At 37.5% G+C, this 13,249-nt stretch overlaps 1 protein-coding gene across 18 annotated transcripts in view; it reads right to left on the bottom strand.

The window, feature by feature from the left end:
* Window positions 1-13,249, bottom strand: part of LGSN (lengsin, lens protein with glutamine synthetase domain) — a 115,277-nt gene that overhangs the window by 94,617 nt on the left and 7,411 nt on the right. For 15 of the 18 annotated variants that reach the window (XR_012586330.1, XM_074581510.1, XM_074581509.1 and 12 more), the window contains 2 exons: window positions 11,326-11,399; window positions 973-1,044 (listed from right to left, as the gene is read on the bottom strand). The gene's annotated coding sequence lies outside the window, so the exon portion shown is untranslated. The remainder of the gene's footprint in view (window positions 1-972; window positions 1,045-11,325; window positions 11,400-13,249) is intronic. The other 3 variants (XM_074581507.1, XM_074581508.1, XM_074581522.1) reach the window with 1 other exon arrangement.

Raw genomic sequence — 13,249 nt, 5'->3', positions numbered from 1 at the left:
TTGTAATTATATGAGGGTACAATGAATTTTACCCACTTTTTCTTTAACTTCATGTCATTGTTCTACTTTCCTATTCTATTATTTCTTTTAACAAGCTGGACAGCTGAACTGAATATCTCCCTTTGCCTTTCTTGTCTCAGATCTCCAAATCACTAGACAGTGACACAAGGTAATTGGTAATTATTAACTGGGAGTTGTCTGTATTTGTTTTACATTTTAAAAGTGCTGTATAAGTCCCATTATTCTTAAATGTCCTTCTGCAGAAATTGAGAAGCTATCATTTTCTTAACTATATTTCCCTAGTCATACCCACGGAAGTGTTAAAAACAGTAACAACGCTGGTGCTGACTCATTTCCCATTGCCTCCAAACACATTTGTGCTGAATTAATATGAACAGTAGATTTAAAAGGCATTTTACCCAAAGCAATGCCTTGCTTTCAATTCCAGTTCCAGAAGGTTGCAAATCAAAGCCGCAAACTCCTTTTCTGTAATTTTAAGAAAGGAATCAAACATGTTCTACTGTTATTTTCTTGCTATGTTCAAATGAGAGGCAAGCATCTTGCCAAATTTGAAGAAGAGTTTTGACTGATTTAAAAAAAAAATTCTTTAGAAAATCTAAAAATGTACATAATTTCTTATATATTTCTGTAACGTCTATTTGGTAAAAGCAGGTGGTACACTGGGTTGCAGGTTTCTGTTCTAGTAATAGAATCTAATAGTTTGGTAGGAGCTCAAATTGACACGAAGTCAATTTGCTTCTAGCTGGTATTTCTACAGCATTTTACCCCAGTGCATCCAAAGTAAGTGAAAAAAGCTCCTTTTTTTTTTTCTTTTTTTTTCCCATTATTTCTTAGAAGCCAGCATTTGCCAGGTAATAATTCCAGGTGAAATTGCTCCAAATCAAACACCACACCTCTTAGTGGCAAATAAGCTAGAGAAGAATTTTATTCTAGAAAGTTTTGGAACGATACCTGTCTTGCAAAGAGTAAGCAAAATTGGAAATTTGAGGTTCCCCACTCCCTTGTGCAGTGTCTTCTTCTTACCTAGAACAAAAGACAGGAGAAACAGGAAAATAATATCTGAGATGCTTGTTTGCAGGCACATGCGGACCTGCTAGAACTGTACTCCATTTTCTACCATTGCAAGGTCTTTGGAAGACATGTTTTTTCCCTTAATACATCTACCTGTTCCACTTACGCCCCTGCTCTCTCCTCAAAATAACTCAGTATTGTAACAACCACCTTTTGGCCTTCTCTGGAAAACTGCTTGTATTTTCTGGGGAACAGCCTGTCCTATTGACTAATTTCATAAAGGCTAAAAAGCTTTACTCAAGAAAATGGCTTTTTAACATAACTTGGTCAATTTTTATATGTAAGAAGAGACAAATCACATGAAGCTGGGCCTGTGTTTGTGAGACTTCAGTCTGCAAAATACCAGCAGTATTACAGTCATAAAAACAGGGCTTTGTAGAGGCCATCCCAATTTAGCTAAAGTATTGCTCTCCTGACACTGTCATTATATGAACACAAAGCTCTTCCTATTCTCAGCTCCCACTTGCAGTTTATAAATAGCTGTGTTGCTCTGTGCAAAAACAGGTTGCAAACAAGATGGAAGGAACCAGTAATGAGAAATAGCCTACCTTTTTGCTGGGGTCTAATTATTCTTTGTACTGCTGCAATGAACTGAGTAAAAGCACTTGAGTGCCCTGTGTGCTTTAGAAATGAACTATGTCCTTTTTCTCTTCTTTGTGATTTTGTGGAAATAATTCATAAAAAAAATACTAAAGTGGAGTCCAGCAATGGTGGGTTGATCAAAAGAATAGTTGAGATTAAAAAAAAATTTCCCTATTTTTTTTCCACCCTACCACTCCTTCACATTTCTTCAGGCAACATTTCTGCCTGGCACTGACACAGGGAGAGAAAGTTTGGTGGGATGAGGGCAAAGGTGCACATAATGTCACTGTGGCAATTAGGAGGTACCCAACGCACTCAATGGCAGCAGTAGTACAAAGAAGACCTACGAGTTACAGCCATTGGCCCACAGCCCATGTGATCTGGCCTGCCTGAGGAAAGGCACTATCAAACTAGCCTTTGTCTGGCCGAGATCTGTGGGACAAAGAACAATTTGTATAAGAAGCAGTGATCTTAAAAATCCCAATAGAAAAATCGTGGATTTCTGCCAAACTGCATATTGGGAGCTTTGGGAGCTTTTGAAAGAGATGTTTCCCCTTACAGGGGAATTGCCTTACACATGTACTCTTTTTCCTCTAACTTTTTTTTCAGAGAGATGCTATTAACCTTGCAAAAAGGCAGCAAAATCCAGTAAGCCTACAGTCAGACAGTTCTTCCCTCAGAAAGCTCAACACAGCGTCTGTAAGGTCTGCTCCCAAGACTGAACAGCACCTGTCTTTCCAATATAGTTTGCTCCTGTGCCCTCCCTGCCCCTGGTATTTTCAGCTGGAAACCCTTAGCCTAAAATCCCATTGCATCCTCTATTAAAAGAAGATCTGAAAAGAGACACAATAAGATATTTAAACACTTGGTCCCAGGAGTAGATTTCAAAACCCAGGATTTGGCATCCATATGACATATATATATATATAGCACACTATATATGAAAGCAGTATGAAAGCGACTTAGAACGGCAACACAAAAATTTGATACCCTGCTGCCCAGACAATAAAAAATCCCAGGATAGCGACATGTCTGAAATCCCTCCCCTCTGGAAATGCTGCATGTAATGCCAGACAAGAGTAAAGCATTCCTGTCCACTCGTGATCCACAGTCATGAATTGTTGGTTGAGAGTAGGCTGGATACGGATTAATTCCTTTCCTTCTAGACTGCAATGGAATGGTTTCCGCATAGCTGCCTTGAGGACAACACACTGCTAAGCAAAGGACTGCCATGGGTTTAAAATTTGTCTTCAACCTCAAACCCATGTTTTCTATTTTCTAGAGAATTTTCTAATTGACACACTATCTGTAGGCTGTAACTAAGGTTCCAGAAAGAATTTTAACACATTTTAAAAGGAGGCAGAGAGGGAATTAGGAACTTACAAACTAGTCAGCCAACTGCAATTCTCAGAAAAATACTGCAATAAACAACCAAACAATTGGGAGGTCTTTAAGGGATAGCCTAAGAGGGGAATCCCTTGCATTAAACCAATTTAAATCTCCTTCTAAACCAGGCAATAGGCCTTGTGGATAGGAGAGAAACAGAAAAGATCATACGTATTAACTTGCAAAAAAATTTTTGATACTTCCATGAGACTTTATTTCAAGCAATCAAAGAAAAATATCTTGATGAAACTAAAGGAACATGGGTGCAAAAGCACTTGGGAAATGATTTTAACAATTTTTAAAGAAAATTTAAAATTAATAGTTCATTGTCCAAAGGGAGGGATGATTGAGTATAAAACCGCAGAAATTTTCCTTACATCTGATACTACTCAATAATGTGGCATCAGTAAATTAGATTATCAAACAAAAGAGTAATTTATTACAGTTGTATTTTATATTAGGTTTGGAGAGCACATAAGCAGATTGAATGACAGAATTAGAATTTGGATGCTTGAAGAAACTGTAGAAAAGATCAATGCAATAAAAAAAGAAGACAAGTTCAAAGTATTATTCTGTTTAGGGTTTACCAAAAGTACAACTGCAAGATTGCTAGGCAGAATTTCTTCAAAAAAGAAGCCGTGAGACACTGTGGTTCATAAGCCAAGGTGAACCAATGCTGTCTTACTATTGTGAAAAAATAAGCCATAGTGGGAGGCATAAACAATAGTGTTGCAGACAATGCGATATGAAGTAGCGTTTCTACTCCCACAGACACAGACAGATGCTTGAATTGAGTACTGCATCCTGCTTCAGGCATCTAACTTCAAGAAAGGAGTTGGACAAAGTGGAGCAGGATAGGAGGCAAAATACGTACTCTGGAGCAAAAGACTGAAGGAACTGCGTTTGCTTAATTTCAGAAGAAACCTAAACCTATAGAACTCCAGCAATGATTTAAGCAGATAGTCCATTACTTGCTGTATAAAATGACTAAAGCTGTGTCTGAAGTGCTGTGAAATATTAGGTTCCTTCCATTGTCCTCCAAGTGAAAAAAACCAAATTGAAAAAATTTGCTTTTGGGGGGCCACGTCATCCATATCTAAGACTGCAAGGAAATCATTGCTACTGGATTTCCTCTTTTTTCCCTACTTACCATGTCTGGCTTACTTTCATAAATAACCCCATCGTTAGCAATGTAAAGTCAGCACAGAAGAACGCAGAGCTGAAGCAGACATCCCAGACCTCGACACAGTAAATGCGAATGTGTCGTGGTTTAACCCCAGCCAGCAACTAGGATCATGCAGCCGCTCGCTCACTCCATGCCCCCACTCCTCCAGCAGGGTAGGGAGAAGAGGGAGAAAGGGAAGGAAAAGGAAAAAAACCTCATGGGTTGAAATAAAGACAGTTTAATAGAACAATAACAGAAAAAGGAAAATAACAATAATACTAATAATAACTAATAGAATACAACACAAGTTGCTCTCACCACCCCATGATCGGTTGCCCAGCCCATCACCGAGCAGTGATCACAGATTCCTGCTGCCCAGCCAACTCCCATTTATATACTGAGCATGACATCTGTGGTGTGGAATATTCCTTTGGCCAGTTTTTCCGGTCTATGCTCCTTCTCAGCTTCCACAGGAAGCTGAAAAAGTCCTTGACTACGGACTTTTTCTTTACTTAGTCCTTGACTAAGTAAACATTGGTTAGCAACAACTAAAACAATATGTGTTATCAGCATTATTTTCATACTGAACCCAAAACACAGCAGCTACTAGAAAGAAAATTAACTCTATCCCTGCTGAAACCAGGACAAAATGAAAACAGATCTGGCAAAAAAAAAATGTAGTAAGCTTAAAATGCAATGTAAACTGGGGGGGGGGGAATATTTAAAATATTTAACTATATTTGGAAATATATTTTAAAAGATTGGTTTTAGCCCTTATAAGTTAGGGGAATATTCACTGAAAACCAAGGCACCTATGCAGCAAGCCTCTGTTTTTAACCAGGTGACTAACTATTACCAACAGGAAGGAGGGCATTAGCGAAGTCTTCCTTACACCTTTTAGTCTAGCAGAAGAACTTTGAAAAAGAGCAATTAAAAACATTAATTTACCTATAAATACTTAAAGTTTTTTATATTATATGTCAAATTTAGAAAGGCCTTAATACAAAAATCAGAAGTTATCATATATTTTGTCCAGTGAGCTGAAAAACTGTTTACTTAAATAAAGTAAACTTTATTTTGGATTATTGGACCTCCTTCCCAAATTACAGGGAGATCTCAGACATTACTAATCAACAAACATCATTTATTACAGGCATCAAAATGTGTGGAAAATGGTGATTCCTAAGGTCTGTATTTCATGTTAAAAGGCATGAAAAATGTAAACCCTTTGTTCAAAATCATACCTGAAATCTTCTATTTCAACACTATGTATGGTTGAAACCATATTTTCAAATTAGTGTTTAAAGACTGAGCTCTTGTATCATTTAGATAAGCAGCAGAAGACAAGGATTCAATTAGGCTGAATGTCCCCACCAGAAGGCAGTAACCAAAGTCCAAATTCCTCTTTTTTCTGTCACTCTAACTAAAGTTATGTCCATAGTTCAGGACAAGTATATTCACAGCACAGAGCTTCGTTAACCCTACAGTCCAGGCATTTGTCCCTTTTAAATTGACACTAATCTTATTGCCAGCCTTCTGCAGTTCAGTCTTATATTATGCTGAATTGCTTAAAATATGTTTGAAATACACTATACCTCCTTGCTCTTTTAAATCCAGCAATAAGAAATAAATTACTAGCTGTTAATGCACTATCCTGGAATGTTTGAGACTTCTGTTTAAATCATTATCCAAAAACAGAGAGACCTAACTTAAAATCCTGTTTCTTTAATCACTGGTCTATCCTGGACCATCCTGGACCACTGATTATATTGTTCCACTATGGATATAAAGCATAAATAACCAGTGAGTCAGAGACCAAAAGAGTAAGAAGGTAGACACTTAACTAATAGGTATGGCACATGTGTTTCAGCAAAGGTTTTTACATCCTGCTAGAGAGCGGAAGAGTAACAGGAGAGATGGAGAGGCCCCTGGTCACTCACTATATACTGAAGACACGGTACAGTGTGAGGATTAAGGGAGTCTTCTGAGAGACGCAGGCTCAAATCCCAGAAGATGGACGAGAGGATTAAAGTGCCCTCACCCTGCAGTATTAGGCCAATACCGCAACATAATTGTATTTGGAAACCATGTGAGGTCCTTCATTTATTTTCTTTTTCTTAAAAATGCATAAATCATTTCAGGCGAAATGCACCTTTTAATGCTTTAAAAATTAAATTATGATGCTTTCTTTTCTAACTGTTTTCAAGGTAAGGATAATAAAGAACTAAAACAGATATCTAAGAGGTTGTAGTATACCAAATATTGGAGCACGGTCAGTCAGGACAGATTAAAAAAGCATCTGTCAGGAGTGACATGCACTGCTCCATAACTCTTTGGACAGGAAAATGGACTGGGTGACTTCCTGTCCATTTTTCTCTGATCCTCTCTCCTTCAGAAGGGATCAGACTGGTTTTAATCTTAGCAAAAGCACAAATTTCTCCCACAGGTTTACAGATGACAAGTCCATTTGAAATATAAGAAATTTAGATTCAACTGCAAAATTTGAAATATGGACATGTCTTCTTAGGGCTTGCAAGTACTCTACCTGTCATTTTAATACTCTAAATAGAGTATCACTGCTTAACTTCAGGATGATGACTTCAGAGAATGTATTGAAATCTTGCAGAAGAAAGGTAGAAAATCATGTCCTGCGGAATAGTGGATGAATTGTGTCAACTGACTGAATACATTTATCAATAGTCATATTTGATTGCGCTGCAATTCTGTTGGTTTTCACAAGCTAAGTGGATTAAGGTCTGCTTGGTACGTAGCACAAGTCAAAGTAAAACATCAGGCAGAGTATGGGAACAGATACTGATGACTCAGAAGATGTGCTTCCCTCTGACTCAGAACTAAGCCAGACACCTAGCATGGTTTTAGATATTGATGGGGTAATTTTTGCAGATGAGTGATACACTAAAGCCATTGGTAAGGAGAGTCCATGTCACTCTAGATTGGCAAGACTTGGAGTATCACTTCTGGCACGACACCCAACCCCATATAAATTCTACAGTTTCAATAGAACACAAAGGTGGTTTATGTTATTCCTATCGCACGTTGTTGGGAAGACTTCTACTGTAAAAATATGGTTATTGTTTGCATATCACTATATTAAATGCTGTAGGACAGTAAGCATTAGATGCATTCAGGGTATTAGAATGTAATTTTAGAATTTTCCCTTTACTTTTAGATTTATTTTTGCTTGACGCATTATCTACTATTACAGTTAATAGGGAAAAAAATTTTTAATATTTATGGCCACTAATTCAAAATATCACACACGGTTTGACTCACTGTGTACACTCTAGCATGAATAAATACTAACACAAAGCCAAGGAGTGCTAGAAATAGGACTATAATTAGACAGATGCGGAAATACCAGAATTTAATATCAGAAGCCGTGTGCTGTTAAACAGTCTTATATTTCTTGCCAATCCCAGAATTTCACCAATTTAAAAAATTAGGCATTTGAATACTAGGGAGGCAAATGGAATAGAAGGAGACCAGCTCTTTAGGAAGGACAGGCTAGGGAGACAAGGGGACTGAGGGAGCAGTTGGAGTCCATGGATCTCTGCCTGGGGATGGATAAGGAGACAAATGACAGTTCAGGGACCGGAGCATCTCTCATATGAGGACAGGCTGAGAGAGCTGGGACTGTTCAGCCTGGAGAAGAGAAGGTTCAGGGGGATCTCATCGATGTATATAAATACCTGAAGGGAGGGCGTAAAGAAAATGGAGCCAGGCTCTTTTCAGTGGTGCCCAGTGATGGGACCAGAGGCAAAGGGCACAAACTGAAAACATAGGAGGTTCCATCCGAGCATCAGGAAACACTCTTTTATTTTACTGTGAGGGTGAATGAGCACTGGCACAGGTTGCCCAGAGAGGCTGTTGAGTCTCGTCTGGACATGGATCTGAGCAACTGGCTCTAGATGGCCCTGCTTGAGCAAGATGACCTCCAGGTGTCCGTTCCAACCTCCGCCACTCAGTGAGTCTGTGACAAACTACGGGGGAGTTTATATATCTATCTACCTTAAGCTGCCCATGGGGGACAGGATTCATATTACCAGTTTGAACATTGTTCATTCTCTCTCCACAGTTAAGAGAAACACTGCTGAAAAGCAATTTATCCCATCTCAAATACTTATTTCAGAACAGGATTAATTACCCTCTAAAAGGGCTTCTGTCTCTCTCTCTGAATTACAGAGGAAGCCTAGACCACTAACTCACACTTGACACCTAACTCACAATGGTAAAAGTTAAGTGGGATGTATCCTACTACGGCAGGTTTCTAAATGAGCTGCACCCCAAAGTTGGGTGTCTGTTTTGCCACTTTAAGGGAAATGATTCTGATTTAGCTTGAGCTAAATGTCTGAATTTGTGTGAATACTAATTCGTAAATTTTCTGCATTACAAGTCAATCCTCTGATTAGGGTTTTCTGTATTTATCATTTTGTTTCCTGTTTTACATTATGTCTTATATAATGCAATGACAGTTACTTCAAAGACAACATTTTACACAATTTTTGCCTTATAATAACATGGCAGAAGACAGAACACAAGGAAAGCATACAAATATGTAGGCAGAAACAGACAGCTCACGTCAGGAGAACTTGAAAAAGACAGTATAGAAGAAATATAGAGCATAAGGGAGAGGAAATCCAACCAATCCCTAAGACTAAATATAAAACTGAATTCCTGACCACTCAGAAGGGGAAAATAAAGTTATTAATTTTCACCTCTGCTTCTGAGGTTGAAGACTGCAATCCTTGCAGAACGTTCTAAAGAAGATTGAGGTAGCCTGGTGCACGAGATACAGGACTGAGATCACAGGAATAAAGAAAAAATAAATATGTAGCCTTGTGGCAAATCAGACAAAGAAAACAATATTGTTACTATTTATTGGTTTCTATAATGCCAGCAGAGAAAAAGCAGAAGGAAGGGCTGTCAAACACGGGTAAGTGAAACGTGAAATCCTTAAAAATAAAGAACTTGTACGATACATAGAGAAAGCAGTACACAGGAGTAGTTAAAATTTTACATAATTGTAATACCGAAGAAACCATGCTGCTTTAGTTTCTAGAGAATTAATGGATTTGAGTGAGGCAGTGTGGGAACGAGAAAATTATAGGTAGGAAACTTTTATTTTATGTTCCTATGATGGATAAGCAGATAAATGAAAACATTGTTTAAAGCAGTATTATTCTGATGGTGCTGCACAGCTGAAATGTATTTACAAACTGACTGGAGTAGCCATTTACTTTGCTGATAATTTTCTTCACCTGCAGCCTGTACTGATACCTCTTTCTTAACTCATCAGCACTTTAGTAAGTTTTCTTAGAGGCCATAGTATATTTTTAAAATGCTTTACTTTTTAAATATACTAGTTTCACGGTTACATTCAAGAACTTTTACCCCCATGTTCACGTATTTTCTTCCTTTGTTGTGACTGCAGCCTGACTAAAGAAAGTCATCCTCATCCCCCAAGAGTTGACCAGGTTATTCAAGTTTTATTCCTCTCCTCTATATTTTTTGTTTGCTGTATCTCCCAGTGAGCAGTGCCAACTCCTGTTCTTAGTCTCCTAGTTCTCAAGTTTTGAACAGGAATCCGTAACATCTAATTATGGGTGTGAATTCCCTTACGCTGGCACCATCTAAAGTTGGGAATCCCCAAATGACTATTGCCTTGGAAAACATGACTTACGCTCTGAGATCATTTAGATGCTTTTGAAAAGTAATCTTTTAAACTAAAGGCCAACTTCCAAAGGTAAAACTTACCTTTTGCTCAGCTCTTTATCTGAGATGAAGTCATATTTATTTGTTTCCAAAATTAGTTTCATATGTGAGAATATGCCTGAATAAAGCACAGTAATACCTGAATAAAGGCTTCAGGCTATTTTCTGAAAGATAGGATATCAGTTGTTCTTTCCTAAATAAGGATAATTAAAGTACATAAAAATGGAAAACAGTATAGCAAAAAACCACCAAAATATGAGCAGTGGTATATCGAAGTATTTATGGCCAGCTGTATTCACAATGGTACCTTCAAAAAAATGTAATGATTCCTGCATTACTTTTCACTGTATTTTAGTCAAATCAGAGAGCGATTGGTCGCTTTTATCTTGTAGAAATAATGCTTGGCTCTGAAAGCTTCAAGTCCAGACTTACTGAATCACTAACAGGTTGAGAGGCTTCAGAAAATGCATGGTTCACAGAGCTGCCTTACGAGCCTCACAATAGACAGCAGAAGTTTTCCGGCTTTTGTTTGCATCCACTGAGCAGCATAATGTGCTCAATTTCAGAGGTTCTCTCCCAGGTTTGTAGCATTAATTCTTAGGAACAGTATATGCGGAGTTCTGGTATCACATTGCCCAGACTTTTGAAAACGTCTCCAGGTTGTTTCTTGCTTGCTTACAAATGATTTCATAAAATTAAATCTTGGAAAGTATCTTGATGCTTAGATATTAGAAGTTTTGGATTTTTATGATGTTTTCTACAATGGTGGGGGTTTTTTTAAACTGGAATTCCTAATAAAATGACAAGCTACAAGAAAGGTATCAGTAAATTTTAGAATCTGGTTTCTTGAAAAAGTATACTTTGTGTAGTGAAAACGATAGTCTGCTTCTAAACTTCTTTAGTTCTTCTACAGTACAGCAGAAAAAAATTTATTATCAATTTTACATTCATCTTGTCTGTATCCTAAGAATTTTCTTCTACTAACTAGGAGGACTTTGCACGGAGTGTCTTTTGGCATACTAAAGTCTTTCAAAAGTGTCTGAGAGAGACTCTGCAGGAAATATTGTCTCTATTGGCATCTCAAGAGCTACTTCACCTTTTGCTGTCATTGCAAATACTGTTAGATTTTCTGAATTACCTGTTGTGACCTATTTAGTAAGACTTAGCACGTAGCTCCATACTTTTCTCCTCCTTTTTCCCCTCCCTTCCAAAGGCCAGCTTTAAGGACATGACTTTCACTATATATGATTATCCACAGTGGGTATGTCCACCTAACTGTGTATTTTCACATCTACTCAGGCAACCTTAAAGCAAACTACTTCTGATTATCTACAATTCGATAAACCAAGTATGTCCCGAATACTCACCAGTGCACTTGCTTACTCCAATGGTTATGACGGTACACCCAAGTTTACCTAATGCCCTTCTGACTGGTGCGTCTCTAGGAAAAAAGCAAACAGATTATTTTTCCTTTCTGGCTCTAAGAATGGAAGACACTTTAGCTTGCCACCACATACGCATCAGATACTTCTGGCCCCTGTAGTTCTTACTACTCTCCATTTGCATCACAGATCCATTAAACATGCTGCCCCCAATTCTAAGCGTTTATGTTATGATGGAGAAATCCACATGATGCTTCATGCCTTTTGGACAATACTAGAATGTGAGAAGATGCTGAAAATCAAAGAAATGACTATCATAACATTTTTATGATAAACTGGACAGCCATGGAAACTGCTGCAATTGTTACTCTATCCTCAAGCATACACTGGCATTTCAGGCAGGCATTGTGCAATTCTACGATGGGGACATTTAAACACAGATAGTGAATAGTTGCAGTGGCTCCAGAATTTTGCACTTAAACAGATGTAGAAATAAATGTGTCCCTCTCTTCTTGGTGTGGAGATGGTAACTCTCATTATTAAAAAAAAGTTACCCATGTGGCATCAGAAACATGTTGAAGTAACAGCTAGTTTCGGAAAACAGGGTTATTGCTAAGTGCATATGCCCACTGTAATATTGCATTGCGTACACATACAAACGTATCAACTACAACCATATTACACTCCCTGGTTTTGGGTTTGATGTCAGGTTCAGAACTAATAGTTTGAAAAATTTAAAAAGGTGCATAGCACTACAGGTACAAAGGAAGCCTTTCTGCATGAAGAAACTTGCGCGAGCGAACTATAATGTATTTAGTCATCATATTCTCAATGGGGTAGCGGTCCCTACTATTTGTTTGGTATGTATTATTTTGGCCAACAGTCTTACACGACTGCTGGCCAAAGTAATATTCTGACTGTGCAAGCCCAGGGAAAAGACAATTTAATTACACACATAACAAAGGCCGGTGCAGAGTTCATCTGGCAGACTGAAAGCAAAATAGCATATGACCTACAACATCATTTGAATGTCAGTGTTGCAAAAAGTGTGTGTTTATTGATAGCCTGATACACTCTACCCACTGAAAGACCAAACAAAAGTCCTTTTTTATATCAAAGATTTAGCATATTTTTGATTTGCTGAACCAGTTTGTTCAAGCAAGAGGCAAAGAAAATTAGGGATCCAAGATAATCTCAGCACCAGATCATGGAGGCTGATAGTTCTCAGATGCTTTCTTGTTTAAAATAAAATAGAAAAGCTGCTTATTTTTATTATTTTTTTTTTACGAAGTACAGAAAATAACTAATCTTTTCCTTATATTGGCTTAAAGCTTCCATCCTGATTTTTAAATATACATTATTTTCTCCATTTAAAGTAGTACTAGTTAATCTCCCTGTGTTTGTGAGCTTTGGACCATAAGATTACACATATTTTGGTTTCCAAGTGATTTGTTTTTCCTGCTAAATTCAAAATTTTAGAAGTATGAATCTTTTCTAATACACTGACAACTATGGTACTATACAAAAAAGAAATGTTCACTAAGCAAAGAAGCAACAAAAGGACACGTACACCTAACAAGAAAATACAATCATTTGTATTTTCTATGACATTTTCTAAATTTAATGGCATAGGCTTATATTTGAGCAGGGAACAGAACTGCAACAGAGCTTCTGTTACTAGCTTTGGCGTCTGTCTTTCAATTTTTAATTCAAATCTCAGAATTAAAATCAAAAGCAACAATTTTTAATACTAATGGAATACAAACAGTACATGACAAGACATACTTTTGAGTCTACTGACAGTACAGCATATCAGTTGACAGATGAATACAGTGAGTTATAAAAGTGGACCTGTAAAGTTTTCCTGTCTTGATAATTTGTTGATATTTCGCTGCACAAAAAAAAAAAA

This window comes from Larus michahellis, chromosome 3 (assembly GCF_964199755.1).
Source record: "Larus michahellis chromosome 3, bLarMic1.1, whole genome shotgun sequence".
Taxonomy (NCBI): Eukaryota; Metazoa; Chordata; class Aves; order Charadriiformes; family Laridae; genus Larus; species Larus michahellis.
Note: the sequence above shows the minus strand (reverse complement) of the source record. Positions and strands in the feature narration are given on the sequence as shown.